General features: G+C 33.5%; 1 long non-coding RNA gene and 1 pseudogene across 4 annotated transcripts; one reads left to right on the top strand and one right to left on the bottom strand.

The window, feature by feature from the left end:
* Positions 1–810: 810 nt before the first annotated feature.
* Positions 811–7863, top strand: LOC146929908 (uncharacterized). Of its 4 annotated transcripts, none has more exons than XR_015006215.1 (4): positions 811–1059; positions 1339–1473; positions 2121–2260; positions 7477–7863. It is a non-coding gene; the product is annotated as an uncharacterized LOC146929908 (long non-coding RNA). The 4 variants fall into 4 exon arrangements; XR_015006214.1 differs by having other exon boundaries at positions 2180–2260; positions 7477–7861; XR_015006212.1 differs by lacking the exon at positions 7477–7863 and having other exon boundaries at positions 2180–2475.
* A 595-nt stretch (positions 7864–8458) lies between these two features.
* Positions 8459–11850, bottom strand: LOC146929907 (malonyl-coenzyme A:anthocyanin 3-O-glucoside-6''-O-malonyltransferase-like; annotated as a pseudogene).
* Between the last annotated feature and the right edge of the window lie 2206 nt (positions 11851–14056).

Genomic DNA, 14056 nt, shown 5'->3' with positions numbered 1-14056 from the left:
TTTTCGTGATGATAGTAACAATGTAATATACTTTTTTTTAACGTGGAGATTAAAATGGTAGGCCAATTAAAGTGAGATTTGAATAAGAGTGTATACAAAATTATAGAATATTCCTTTTTAGTCATTTCAATTTTAAAAAATTAAATAAATTAAACAAATAAAAAAGCATTAAATGAGAAGTGAAATGTAAAGACGTGTACTTTTTGATTTGAGGGAAGGGAAATGTTTATAATAAAGATGACATGAATTAATTTTAATAATTTTTTTCTGCGACAGAGGTGTTAGGCGATATGTACTATTAGGAAATTAGGAAATAAGCACTATATGCATAACATACTCCTATAAAATTCTGTTAAGGAAATAACAATAATCCTCTTTTTTCATTATTTCCGTAAAATACTGTTAATTTTTTCCGTAAAATTCTGATCACTTTTGGTTGAAATCATGTGCATTAAATACTCTTATAAAATAGAGATAACATTTTAGGATAATTCATCAAATTATGATTGTTGTTTCTATTATAAACTTTTTCATATTTATTGTGAACATAAAAGAAAACATTGGTGCATTAAACAACAATTTCAAATTCTGACTTTTTGCACAACATTTTCGGTTACCTAATTTGGATTCCAATTTTGTTTTTTTTTTTCCTATTATAAACTCCACCATACCTTACGTGTACATGAGAATAACATTAAATGTACATGAGAAATAACATTAAATGCGTCTTTTACCAATAGGTTGCCACGTGTACTTTAAAAAAAAAATAGCGCAAATATATATAATAGAGATTTCTTTAGTATATCGATCAGTATGTTTCCACTCTTCCTATTTTGCCTCTCTCCCAGTCGTTCTGATTCACTTTCCCATTCCTCGTCAAACCCTTCAATCAAACTCTCATATTCCTCAATCGAATTGCCCCTTTCTCTTTCCTCAATTAAACCCTTCGATCAAACTCTGCTGCAATCCAGTTTCACAATCACTCTCCAGTTTAGCAATCGAATTCTCCCGCCTATAAGGGATTAAGTTCCTCAATGGAATTCATTCATCAGAGTGAAGGTATTCTTCACTTCCTTTCCCATCCCTGATACTTTGATTAATTAACCATATTGTTTTGTTACTCTTTGTTTATGTGTTTGTGAATTTTTTTTAATTTCTAATGTTTTGTTACTCTCTTTGTTTATGTGTTTGTGAATTTTTTTTTATTTCTAATGGTAGTTATTTTTTGTTAGGTGCTATTTTGATTGAGTGTATTATTTTGTACATGTTTTTTTTTTTTTGCTAATGGATGAAGATTGCATCTTGACATTTTTATGACTGGTGTTGGGACTTTTTTAGGCCGTGGGTTTTTACCTCAATTCAGGAAGAAGTAATGTATGGTGCCTTTATCCCAACAAGAATGTCGTTTTGGAACCAGTTGAAAATGCATTTGGGCAGGAACCAGTTGCAAATAATGAAGTATCATCAGAAAAGGTATATGTATCATTATATTGATTACTGTATTTCTAATTATTGATATAAAATTAATTTAATATTTTTCTTTCAACAACCATTAGATTTCAACCTTGAGGAGAAGGTTGTTTTGAGGAGGGGTGTATTGTTAAGATATAGGACGAGCAGGAGGTTGTTAGGATATACAATAAGAGAATACAAGGATAGAGGACATAATTGAATATTTGTAAAGTTCAGTGAATAAGATAGAGGACATAATTTGAATAGAATACAAGGAGAAACCCTTGGAGGAGAGATATATCTCTTATTTTCGATCTTTCAATAAAATAGTTCATTCTTTTCAATTTAATTCTTGGATTCCTACCAATATGTACCTTGAACCAATTTACATTAATTGAGCCTGATCAATTACTTTCCATTTTCATGTATTTAATGTTAAATTGCTTACTGTTGTTTGACCTATGAAGTATATAATATTAATTTATGCAAATGAGAAGAAATAAAATTGCACTACTGGTATATGCTAGCTGCTTTTTGGTTTTGCCTGCAGCAATCAATTCATGTATGTGTGTATACATTTACACCACACACACATACATATATCTTTGTTTATCTCTTGTGAACCAAAATTCATTTGTTATTTGCTTCTTTTGACATTTTTTATATAGATTTCGCTGTCTTCCATTTGGTGCTTCCAAGTAATCTATTTGTCTTAATTATAAAGCAGTTAAAACTAGATACAACTCAGCATTTTATTTTGATTGATGGGACAAGGAGCAATTCAGCGGCAATGTTTAGGCGCCTTCAGGTAACTTCTGGTTGGATTTGTTCTGCATTTTCTTCAGGTTAAAATTGAGAATTTTCGTAATTTGACCATTGTTGATCATCCCAAAATTAACCTATTGGTGATTAGGTGCTCGGATAGAATAAAATCTTATTGAACTACATATTTTTATGTATAGGTTTTAGTTTCCAACTCTTACAAATGTAAGTTGACTTAATACAGAAATAATGTTTAAAACATATAGCATAAGATCCAAATACAACTTGATACTATGTATACAATACATATTGAACATCCTACCTTAATAATAAAACAAATGGCAATATGGTAGGATATGGAATATTGAATAATTAGCGTAATAAAGAGTTAGTTAGTAAAAGTTAGTTTAGTAAGTTGATAATTTTGTTAGGTGGTTGTTAAGAGTTGTTAGTTTGGTTATTCGAAGAAAGTCTTTACATAGCCCTCAAAGGTAGAAAAGGAAAAATAGTTTTTTGAACAATTAAGTTTAGTGAATAGAGAATGCTTTAGTGTGAAAGGAGAATTCTCCTTCGGGGTAGCCTTGTCTGCAGGCTTATCATCTCGTTGTATATCTTCTGTTTCAATCCCACTTCATCAATAAGAAACCCTTCATTCATTTGCAATCTTTATTCTAGATGGAACTTTTCTCTGTTTATTCAAATCTGCCCTGTTTTGGGAATTCTTTCTTGTAGCAGAAGAAAGGTTGCTAACATAGTAACAAAATTTAATATTATATAACCAGCATAGATTAAACTAAGATGGGTTCATAGCTCCAAATCAAACGAAACCAGAATACAAATAGCATCACGAGTCAAAACTAATGGACAAACTCACAATCCATAGCAATATATCCCGCAAATTGAAGTCTTAGGAATGGAAGAAAATTGGGGTTCATTTTGGCAGAATTAAATGTTGATTCTTTGAGTAGTGGAGAAGGTGGTTGTACAGTTCGTACAATGTCAACGCGTTTGTCCAAAATTGCAACCACATGTCTTCAAACACCTTTGAAATGACCGTTGCAAAATTCCACTGATCTTTTGTTGTCCTTTGATGAATTTCGATCCATGACACAGCTCTTGAATTCTTAAATTTCTCAAATTCAGTTGATCTTCAGCTTCTGGTGAAATGGCTTCTGATGAGGCAGCTTCTGACAACGCAGCTTCTGATGATGCAGCTTCTGATAACGCAGCTTCTGATGATGCAGCTTCTGGACCTCTTGTCTTCAGGAGCACTTTTCTTCAGGAGCACTTTACTAACTTCAGGAGCGGCTTTACTTCAGGAGCGCTTATTCTCTTCAGAAGCAAGTTGCCTTCAGGAGCGTCTAAGCTTCAATTTTGTTGATTCCTTTTGCTCTTTATTTTCTCATTCAGAACCAATAAATGATGTAACTTTTAATTATGGTCCTGTACACTTGAACAAATATTAGCTAGTCCAATTTACAATTTTTAATACCTTGTTATCATCAAAACTCTTTAAGGTTCATTGTTAAACACATTTTGTTCCAACAAAGTGGAGACTCTGTTAATAAGAAACACAGCATGAAGGACAACATAATACCAGAAAGTGGGGGGTAATTTGGATTGGAATAACAAAGCACGAGCAACATTCAAAATATGTTGATGTTTTCTCTCAACTCTCCCATTTTTTTGGGGAGTTTCAACACAAGACTTGTGGTGAACAATACCATGAAGGGCATAAAAATCATTAAGCATGAAGTCAGGACCATTATCAGTTCTAATAGTTTTAGGGGTCATGTGAAACTGATTTTGGATTAAAGTGATAAAATTCTTAACATGAGTTGATACTTCAGCCTTAGTTTTCAAAAGAATGATCCCGAGAAATCTGCTGTGATCATCAAGGATGGTTAAAAAATATCTATGGCCATGTTCATAAATAGTGGAAATGGGACCCCAAATGTCAAAGTGGATTAATTCAAAATTTGTTGAGGCATGTGAAATACTAGAAGAAAAAGGTGAATGCTTATGTTTAGCATAATGACACAAATCAAAAATAGCATTTTTATTGATATTGATAGAGGGATACAAAGATTGCATATGTTGTAATCTAGCATGAGAGAGGTGCCCAAGCTTAAAATGCCACAAGGCATCATGGGGAATAATATTAATAGAATTACAAATATTTTGTAAAGTAGTGTTGTTACAAGATTTATTGAAAGGAAAACTAGAAACTAATGAAGGAGTTGCAGCAGGAGGAAGATATTTGTACAACCCATTCACTTGCTTAGCAAAACCAATCGCCTTCAAAGACAAATTGTCCTGTATAATACATTGATCAGAAGTGAAATTCAAACTACCAGACAAAGTTTCACAAATTTTGAAAACAGAGATAAGATTGGAATGAAAATTTGGTGAAAACAAAACATGACTAAGATGAAACTGGGAAGTAAAAGAAACAGTACCAGCATAAGAAACAACAACCAAATTACCATTAGGCAAAGAAACTTGAACATGTTTAATCTTATAAAAGGTGCTGAAACAATGAGGGTCACAACATATATGTTCATTGGCGCCTGAATCTATGAGCCAATGAGTAAGATGAGAAGGAAAAGATATACCTGTGGGAGAAGTTTCATGAGCAGAGATGTTGGAAGAAATCAAGGGAGTAGCAGTGATAGTGTTTGAACTATGGCCAGGGGATGATGATGATGATGATGATGATGATGATGATTGTGAGGAAGAGGCAACCAAGTTAGATTGTTGTAGCAAGTTGACAAGTTGAGTAAATTGTTCTTGAGATAAACCAGTAGTAGGATTTGCAGACAGAGTCAAGTTGGATGCATGTGAAGAAGAAGCATTAGAGTCAACTTGAGTAATGTTATTAGCACTAGTGCGTGCTTGTTGCTTCATAACATTGGGATATCCATGCTTCTGATAGCAGAAGTCCACTGTATGATTGGTACATTTGCAAAAAGTGCAAAAACGAGTAGGTTTGTTGGTAGAACCAGAAGAGGAACCTTTGCCTCGTTGTTGAAAATTTCTAGCATCTGAAGCATTCAGTTGGATATCAGAATCATCAGAAACACTCAACACAGGGAGTGAAGAAGTATTACTCTCTTCTTGAATCATCATAGAGTAAACCTTGTTCAATGAAGGAAGAGGATCAAGCAACAAAATCTGAGTCTTAACTACAGAGAATTGATCATTCAATCCAGTCAAAAATTGCATTATTTGATCTTCAGTTCTATGAGTTTTAGCAACACGAGTAGCTTCACACCGGCATGGATGCACACAAACACAATTAGGAATAGGACGATGAGATGAAAATTCTTCCCAAAGGCCTTTCAATTCAGCGAAGTAATCAAGGACTGACTTAGAACCTTGCTTCAGATTGTTGATAGAAGAACGTAGAGTAGCAATTCGAATCCTATCAGTTTTGCTAAAACGTTCATGAAGATCTTGCCAAACTTCATAAGCTGAATCACAAAATACAACCGTTTGCGCAATTGACTTAGAGAGAGAATTGAGAATCCAAGACTGGACAAGATGATTACATCTTTCCCAAGCAACACGATTCAAATCATCAGCATCTGGTGCAGGAAGTTCACCATTGATAAAACCTAATTTGCATTTAGTTCCCAATGCACGCTGCATAGAGCTACTCCAAGCGAGATAATTGGTGCCATTGAGTTTGGGAGTAACAATCACAGAGTGAGGTCCTTCGCTCGGATGAACAAATAACGCAGCATCAACATCTTGTTGAATATGTGCAGGAATAACTCTTGGAGGCATGATGAATTTGAAAGAGTTGAATCAAACAAAAAACGAATCAAAATTGACCTTGAAATAGAGGAAAATTGCAATTACGGAAGCAATTTGCAATTTATGGAAGCAATTTGCAATTTATGGAAGCAATTCAAGGTTCAAACAAGAAAAACAGATTGAATCAAAAACAGAGAATCAAGAACCAGAGTAAGAATTGAATGAAGAAAATACAATCTTACACAAGAATCAAGGAGAAAAAAGGAACAAGATGATGAATCAGCATGAAGAATGCGCTGCGGAAGAGTGGTTGAGATCGTAACAACCTTTCCCTCTTTGGAAAAGGGCGCATGATACCATATTAAGAGAGAGAAAAATGAATAGGAAATGAATTCTCATTGCATGAAATAGTTAGTACAAGTTGTTTATATAGTACAAATCAAGTGCATACTAAGCTAAGGTACACTGCAATGTAGCTAATAAGAAGCAACTAGGTAACTTGATCTGCAAGCAAGCTTTTGTTCTTGGATGATTTATGCTCTTCTTCTTCCTGATGTAATATATAGTATAGATTTTATTTTTATTGGATTTAATTGGTGTAACAAATAACTTGCACGGATAATTATAATCATTTCTTTTCAAAATAAATCAGAGTAAATTATTATCAAAGTTAAGGTCGGTCTCTTGATGATTATAAAAATTTGCTAAAGCTTAAACGTAATGACATCTAGAATAATATAAATATATGCATAGCATCCCTCGAGAGCATTAATGTACTGAAACCTAAATAATAATAATACATCACAAGAGTAAAATATAAGAGGCATCTAGTCTAGTTTTTTTTTTTTTTTTGATGAATACATCTCTAGTTTATGATACGTTTCATATGGACTATCATGATCTTAAAGCACAAAATACAACCATCACAACAACACAAAAACTTCATTTGATCTCCAAAGTAGATAAAAGCAAGGTCAAGTTACTGTAAAACCAAAAAGCCAAATTACATGGTCCAAAAGAGAGACTACCCTCCAATATGTAGTACATGGTCCAAAAGAGAGACTATATACTTCAAAAAAAAAAAAATGTAGGTGGAACAGTAATACGGGCGACCTCCACAAACAAAACAACATGCTTATGATGGTGCACTAAGCCATAGTAGAGGCGACCTTGTGATGGGAACTGGCTTCTTCTGCAAAATGGGTACTACGTACATAGAGAGTGGACACGCCAATCCCAACACCTATGTTCCATCTACAAAACTTTGGTCCCTAATGGGAATCATATGAAAATCATCATCCACAACTCTTGCCACTGGTATAGAAGGTTTTTTCTTCTAACCTCCCAGCATCCTAAACTCCTAGATTATTTCCTCTTAAAGCACCAAATTTCGACGATGCCACTAGGCATAAGTCAGGGGTGTGACAGCCTAGGGTCCATGTAACACACATGCTAAATATTCTAGATAATCTTGTCTCACCCCAATTCCTTTATTTTTTACAGAATAGCAGGTTGCTCGTATCAAAGGAAGGCAATTATGCAGTTGAATGGATTATCGTCAAGATCTCATTTTGTACATGTATTCAAATACTTATTAGATATATGTATTTGGCAGTTGATATTTTTATCAGACGTACGAACTTGTATTGATGTATATATTCTTTGAGCCGAAATTTATTGTAATTTTAATGTATCCAGTACTAAGTTAACGCACATGCTAAATATTCTAGTTAATTTAGTATGAGTATTGCAGTCCACGTTCGTAGGGGGTCAAAAAAAATTATGGAAGGCGGTGTATATAGAATTATTTGGTTTATCGCGGGTATATACAACAAATTTTACAAAAAGACCGCAAACATTGACATGATGATGGGCTTGGCTGAAGTCTCTTAATGTTTTTAGTCATTTTTGTGTGATTTGCTATATATACCATTGTATAGAACAAATATTTATGTATACACACTCCCTATAAAAAAAAATTGGTTGTTCTTAATAAAGTGCCAAAAATTTATTATCGAAGAAATTAGTGATATATTTTTTGGCCCTTTGTTCCTAATAATGTGTCTCACTAATATTAAAAAGGCTTAAATATGTAAAAGGTCCCTGTAAGTTAGCGCGTTTTTGGTTTTAGTCCATGTATCTTTTTTTGTTGCGAAACAACCCTTGTATTTTCTTAACTTTTTGAAATCGGTCCTTGCCGTCAGTTTCCGTAAAAAAAAAAAGCATTGCTGGCTAACGGTCGCATACGTGGCACTTGATGAGATGGCAATTGCTCTTAGTAGAGGGACTAAAACGAAAAATACATTTTTACATAGGGACTAAAATTAAAAAAATGTAATCATCAAATTTTTGAAATTTAGAACCCAATCTTTCCACCTTCCTCTCTTTGTTTTTCTCTCTCTTCTTTATTTCTTCCATGCCCAACCTCTCATAGCTTGTGCCCTAACAACAAAAACTCATTTTCTTATAACAAATGGCATCTCATTCAATTTGTCAGGGTGTTGTTTGCTTGAGTAGCAGCTTGAACTTGAGTATCATGAACTTGGGTTGCCTCGGGGTTGGGTAACTGATTATGAGTAAAATATTTATCTTCATCGTCGCCAGCATCATCGTATCTATGTATTGCTTTAACTATAATAGCCCAAACGAAAGCACAAGTTACGACAAATTTAGATAGAAATTGTGGCATGTTGATTTCCTTATCGTTGTCATTTTTCTTCCATTGATCCAGTACATATTTTTTCATCCCCTCAATTTCTTCTTTTCCAAAAACAATAATTGCCTTAACAAAATCTTCATGTTCTTTGGTGATTTGAGTTTCAACAATGAGTCTAGGCTTCCATGATTTTCTCATTGCAAAATAGTCACTAAAGAAAACATTCTCAAGTCCTTTTGGTCCCTCAAAACTTTTCTGTCAAAACAAGGTAGTGACTTCAATTCAACTACATTTCCTCCTTGATGGATAAAAGACCAAGATTTCATGAAATGATTGCAACTATTATCATCCATCACGTGGAAATATGTGATGCCAATGCAAATACCATGGTCGGGAAAAACTGTGACTGGCAAAGCTAACAATGGAAGGATGAATGTGTCATTTTCAATGTTATCATCAAACTTGTTTTTGTGTGTTAATTTTCGAACAAGGTGATTAGTTTATTTTGAGATTTTTTAGCTGTTGTTTGGTCGAGAGATGGTTGAAATCTGCTAAGGATTCAATGATGGTAAAGGCAACAAAGTTTTCTTTGGTGTAGAGAATAAAGGGTTTTTGTGGTGCTGGTAGAGAAATGAGATTTCTAGCAAGAGGGAAGAAATGTTGAAGAGTAAGAGAAAGAGTTTCTTTCGAGAGATGGAAGTGTTGTTTCGCAAAAATGGTTGGTTGAATAAGCAAAAGGATCGAAGAATATGCATTTAACGTAGACTGGACCAGCAAAATGCAAGTCAAAAAATGTGAGAAGAAGATAAGTTGTTGTTGTTTTTGTTGTTGCTCAAAAAACAAGAGTTTGCTCAATAAGGAAATGGGTTTTGGATGAGCTTTGAGAGGGTTGACATGGAAGGAATGAAGAAGAGAGATAGAACTGAGCAAGGAAGAAGGTGGAAAGAATGAATTTTAAATTTTAAATTTGATGATTTTAATTTCAACCTTATGTAAAAATGCACTTTTGATTTTAGTCCCTCAACTAAGATCGGTTGCCAACTCATCAAGTGCCACGTATGCGTCCGTTAGCCAGCAATGCATTTTTTTGAAGGAAATAGACGGCAGGGACCAATTTCAAAAGGTTAAGTAAATACAAGGGTTGTTTCGCAACAAAAAAAGATACAAGGACTAAAACCAAAAAACGTGCTAACTTACAGGGACCTTTTACTTATTTAAGCCTATTAAAAATATTGGTGATATTTATTATCCAAGAAATTGAGATAATTTTCATAACAAAACAAACTATATTTTAGTTAAAAATTGACTTATTAGAAAAATTAATCTTAATCTTGTCTTTCAAAGGTTCCAAAAAAAAAATTATATCAATATATTATATAGTAATGTCTGTAACACCCCGTTTTTGTAACGTAAAAATTTCAAATAACTAATAATCAGAGTTTTCATCATAAAACGGAATGTCACATTTCATAAAAATCATAAATGAATAGATAATAATTTATCCTTCGAAATTCAAATCAACAAAATACTTAATATCTTGCAGCGGAATTAATCGACATCTAAAAATAGTATTTGGCACATAAGGCCTCATCATAAAAGTCTCATAAATAGTCTAAAACATCGTAATCAGTTCAATCCAACAACTTCATTAAAAATCTCATAAAACAATACGTAAGGAATAGGAAACAATGTCAAAACTCCCATCCCGTTACGTATCAGAGCACCTAAAGACACACTTGTGAGGAGTCCACTCACGACCACGTCTAATCTTGATTACCTGCAAGTTACCCATACGAAGAGCAATATTTTCAAGCAGAAGGGGTGAGATTCACAAAACAATATCTTAAACTTCATTAACTAGTATCATTACTCTCCCTACATTAGTCATAAACATCATCACATATCATCGACATAATAATCATGAACATCTTCATATATCATCAAACATTAGTCATAAGCATCATCATATATCATCATCATAATAATCATAAACATCACATATCATCTTAATCATAAACATAAACATCATATATCATCATAATCATAACATCATATATCATCTTAATCATAATTCATCATTAGATACTTCATCAAACATCACAACTTAACGACTTGACTCGCAACTCTTTCGTCTTAAATCATCTTGACTCAACTATGCAACTCTTTCATCTTAAAACTTCTTGACAATGCAAATGCATATGGTACCATTCTAGGGCATAAGCCCTCGTCGCTATTGAGCATAAATAGGCTCCCAGGGCTTGAGCCCTCGTCACTTTTGAGCAAAAGGCTCCAAGGCTTGAGCCCTCGTCGCTTTTGAGCAAATGCTCCAGGGCTTGAGCCCTCGTCACTTTAAATGAGTATGCATGGACTCAACATCTTACATCTTAGAAACATTATGAACATCTTATAACTTCTAAACATCTTAACATCTTGACAACATAACGTCTTAACAACTTGACGACTTCATAACGACTTGACGACTTAACAACTTCAACGACATCGACAAACAACTTACAACTTTGAAGACATTGACGACAACTGTGGTAATGACAACGACAACGACTTCACATCATAATTTCATATTCATCAATCATAAACAACGTCATATAACATCGTGCTTAAACATCAACAATTCATCATATAACATCATATTCAAATATCAACAATTCATCATATAACATCGTATTTAAACATCAACAATTCATCATATAACATCGTATTTAAACATCAACAATTCATCATGCATCTTTGTAAAAACATAATAAATTATCCACAACATATTTTCATGCCAAACCAAAGCTACTGGAAAGATATCATAATTATCAACAACTTTCATGTTTATACCAAAGACTAATTCAGAACAGAAACATGTGAAACAGACGCAAAAACATGAAACAGAGAATGATGTCACCGTACAATTTCGCTAAGACCTCCTTGGAGTATTTTCATCGTAACTCAGAAACTAAAAGTCATTTTCACGTCAAACCAAAGTCACTGGAAAGCTGACAAAATTATCTAAAACTTTCATGTTTACACCAAAGGTCAATTCTATACCGATCAATACCAGTTTTGGTTTTAAATTAGGAAAAGTTGTGCAGAAAGTCTATAAAAATTCATTGTGACCTACGTGCAGTAATTTGACCATAACTCAAGTTCTATAAATCATTTTGACACCAGACCAACGGCATTAGAAAACCAACATCCATATCTACAACTCTCATGTTTACACCTAAATCTAGTTCCGAACTTAAACTTGTCAAACTGAGACAATAAAAACGCATTTTGCACACTGACCGTAAAATTGCAGTTCAGCTGTGATTTCGCCTTGGGGAAATCTTTTCGACTCCGTTTTCGATCCAATACTCTCCAAACTTGACCCTAATCATTACCCTATGATTACCCTATCATTAAAACACTAATTATTCATCAACTTACTGTCTGCAAATTCAAAGGGTTCTCAAATCTATTAACAACCTATTACAATTCGTAAACCCTAATTCTCAAATTCTCACAAACTCAACCTACAACATGTTAAATCTAATTATCAGAATTATAGACTTAATAATACTGAATGTTAGTCTCACCCTTACCTTAACAGTCGATGCAGCCTCTTCTCTCTTCACTTTGTCTTCTCTTCTCTTCTCTCCTAGTTCTTCTCTTTTCCAAAAAGCGGTTTAACATAAAAACTCTTTCTAACCTAGGCTTCCTTATTTATAATACTAAATAATCTTCCTAAATATGTTTAGGCTCAATAACTCTGTCTTCTTTCTATTCTAACCCCCAAATCTACTTATTCTAATAATTATCATATTCTAATAAATAATATAATAAAGCCACTTAATAAAATACCAACACCTCACATATTTAAAATAAATCACATAAATAGACTCTAACTTAATAAAAATAATTAAATATCAAAGTGGGCGTTACAATGTCAACTTTCTTGAATTGATTGAAATGACTGCATAATTCAATTTGATAATGCAAGATCATACGATATACATTCATTAACATGAAACCGATGTGATGTGCATTTAGGATCATTTGGGTCGCCACTCAGCTTTTTTTGTTTCGTTATTCTTTTTTATCAATAGTTGCATTTGACATACAATGTTTTGGGGTGCCAACATATTTGAGATATCAATCGTCAAAATTAATGTGTGTCTCATAAATTTCAATGAGGTAATGTGTAACACTCCGTTTTCCCAACATAAAAATTTCGTAAAATAAATCAGAGTTTCTCAACACAAACTGAATGTTACATTTCTTTTCATCAAATCATAAACGGAATAAATAAATATTAATCCTTCAAAATCCAACAACGTACTATTTAAAACTTCGCAGCGGATTAATTCAACATCTTAAATAATCTTTGGCACAAGCCTCAACATAAAATCTCATAAAATCTTAGTACAACAATAATTCTTGAAAACTTCAAAAATAATACGTAAGGAACATAAAGCAACAACAAAATTATGATCCCGTTACGTATCAGAGCACCTAAGACACACACTTGTGAGAGAGTCCACTCATAACCGCAACTAATCTTAGTTACCTGCAAGTTACCCATACGAAGAGCAACATTTTCAAGCAGAAGTGGTGAGATTTCACAAACAACAATATTAAGCATATAATGCATCAATTACATTTAGCAGCATAAACATCATCAACATATCATAATAATAATCATGTAAAATTATAGCATCATCATAAACAACTTCGTAATCAATCATCAACATCAACTTCATAATCAACTTAATCAACTTGACGACTTGACTCTACTATGCAACTTCAACTTCTGAAATCTTCTTGACAATGCAAATGCATGTGGTACCAGTCCAGGGCATCAAGCCCTCAACATATATGAGCGTAAAAAGGCTCTCAGGGCATCAAGCCCCCAACATAATTGAGCAGAAGCTCCAGGGCATCAAGCCCCCAACGTAATTGAGCAAAAGCTCCAGGGCATCAAGCCCCCAACTTGAATGAGTATGCATGGACTCAACTTCTTACAACTTGAAACATCATGAACATCTTATATGACTCCAATAATTTGGACAACATCTTACAACTTTGCAACTTAGACCGACATTTACAACTTTATGATATTAATAGTTGACAACAGCAGAACATCAACATAGGCAGCATATGACAGTTGTTCTTATATATCATATCATCATTAAAGAATGAACCACGTCAACATAAACATCGTAAATAATACATATAGTACATATTTAACAACATCACATTACTAATAATATTAATCATCTTAAGTCAGGCTTTCTGGACAGCTTCTAACATCATAAATAACTTTCATTCCTACCCCAAGGTTGTCTCATGACTACACGTGCGAAAGGTTCGCAAAGCAACAATTCAAGGCAGCCTACCACTAGTTAGACTCATCACAGCATAGGTTAAATACTCTTAAAC

The sequence above is a fragment of the Medicago sativa genome, chromosome 4 (genome assembly GCF_051527215.1).
Source record: "Medicago sativa cultivar Bolivia chromosome 4, Bolivia_mono, whole genome shotgun sequence".
NCBI classification, from domain to species: Eukaryota; Viridiplantae; Streptophyta; class Magnoliopsida; order Fabales; family Fabaceae; genus Medicago; species Medicago sativa.
The sequence above is the reverse complement of the archived record's forward strand: the minus strand, read 5'-3'. Positions and strand labels throughout refer to the sequence as shown.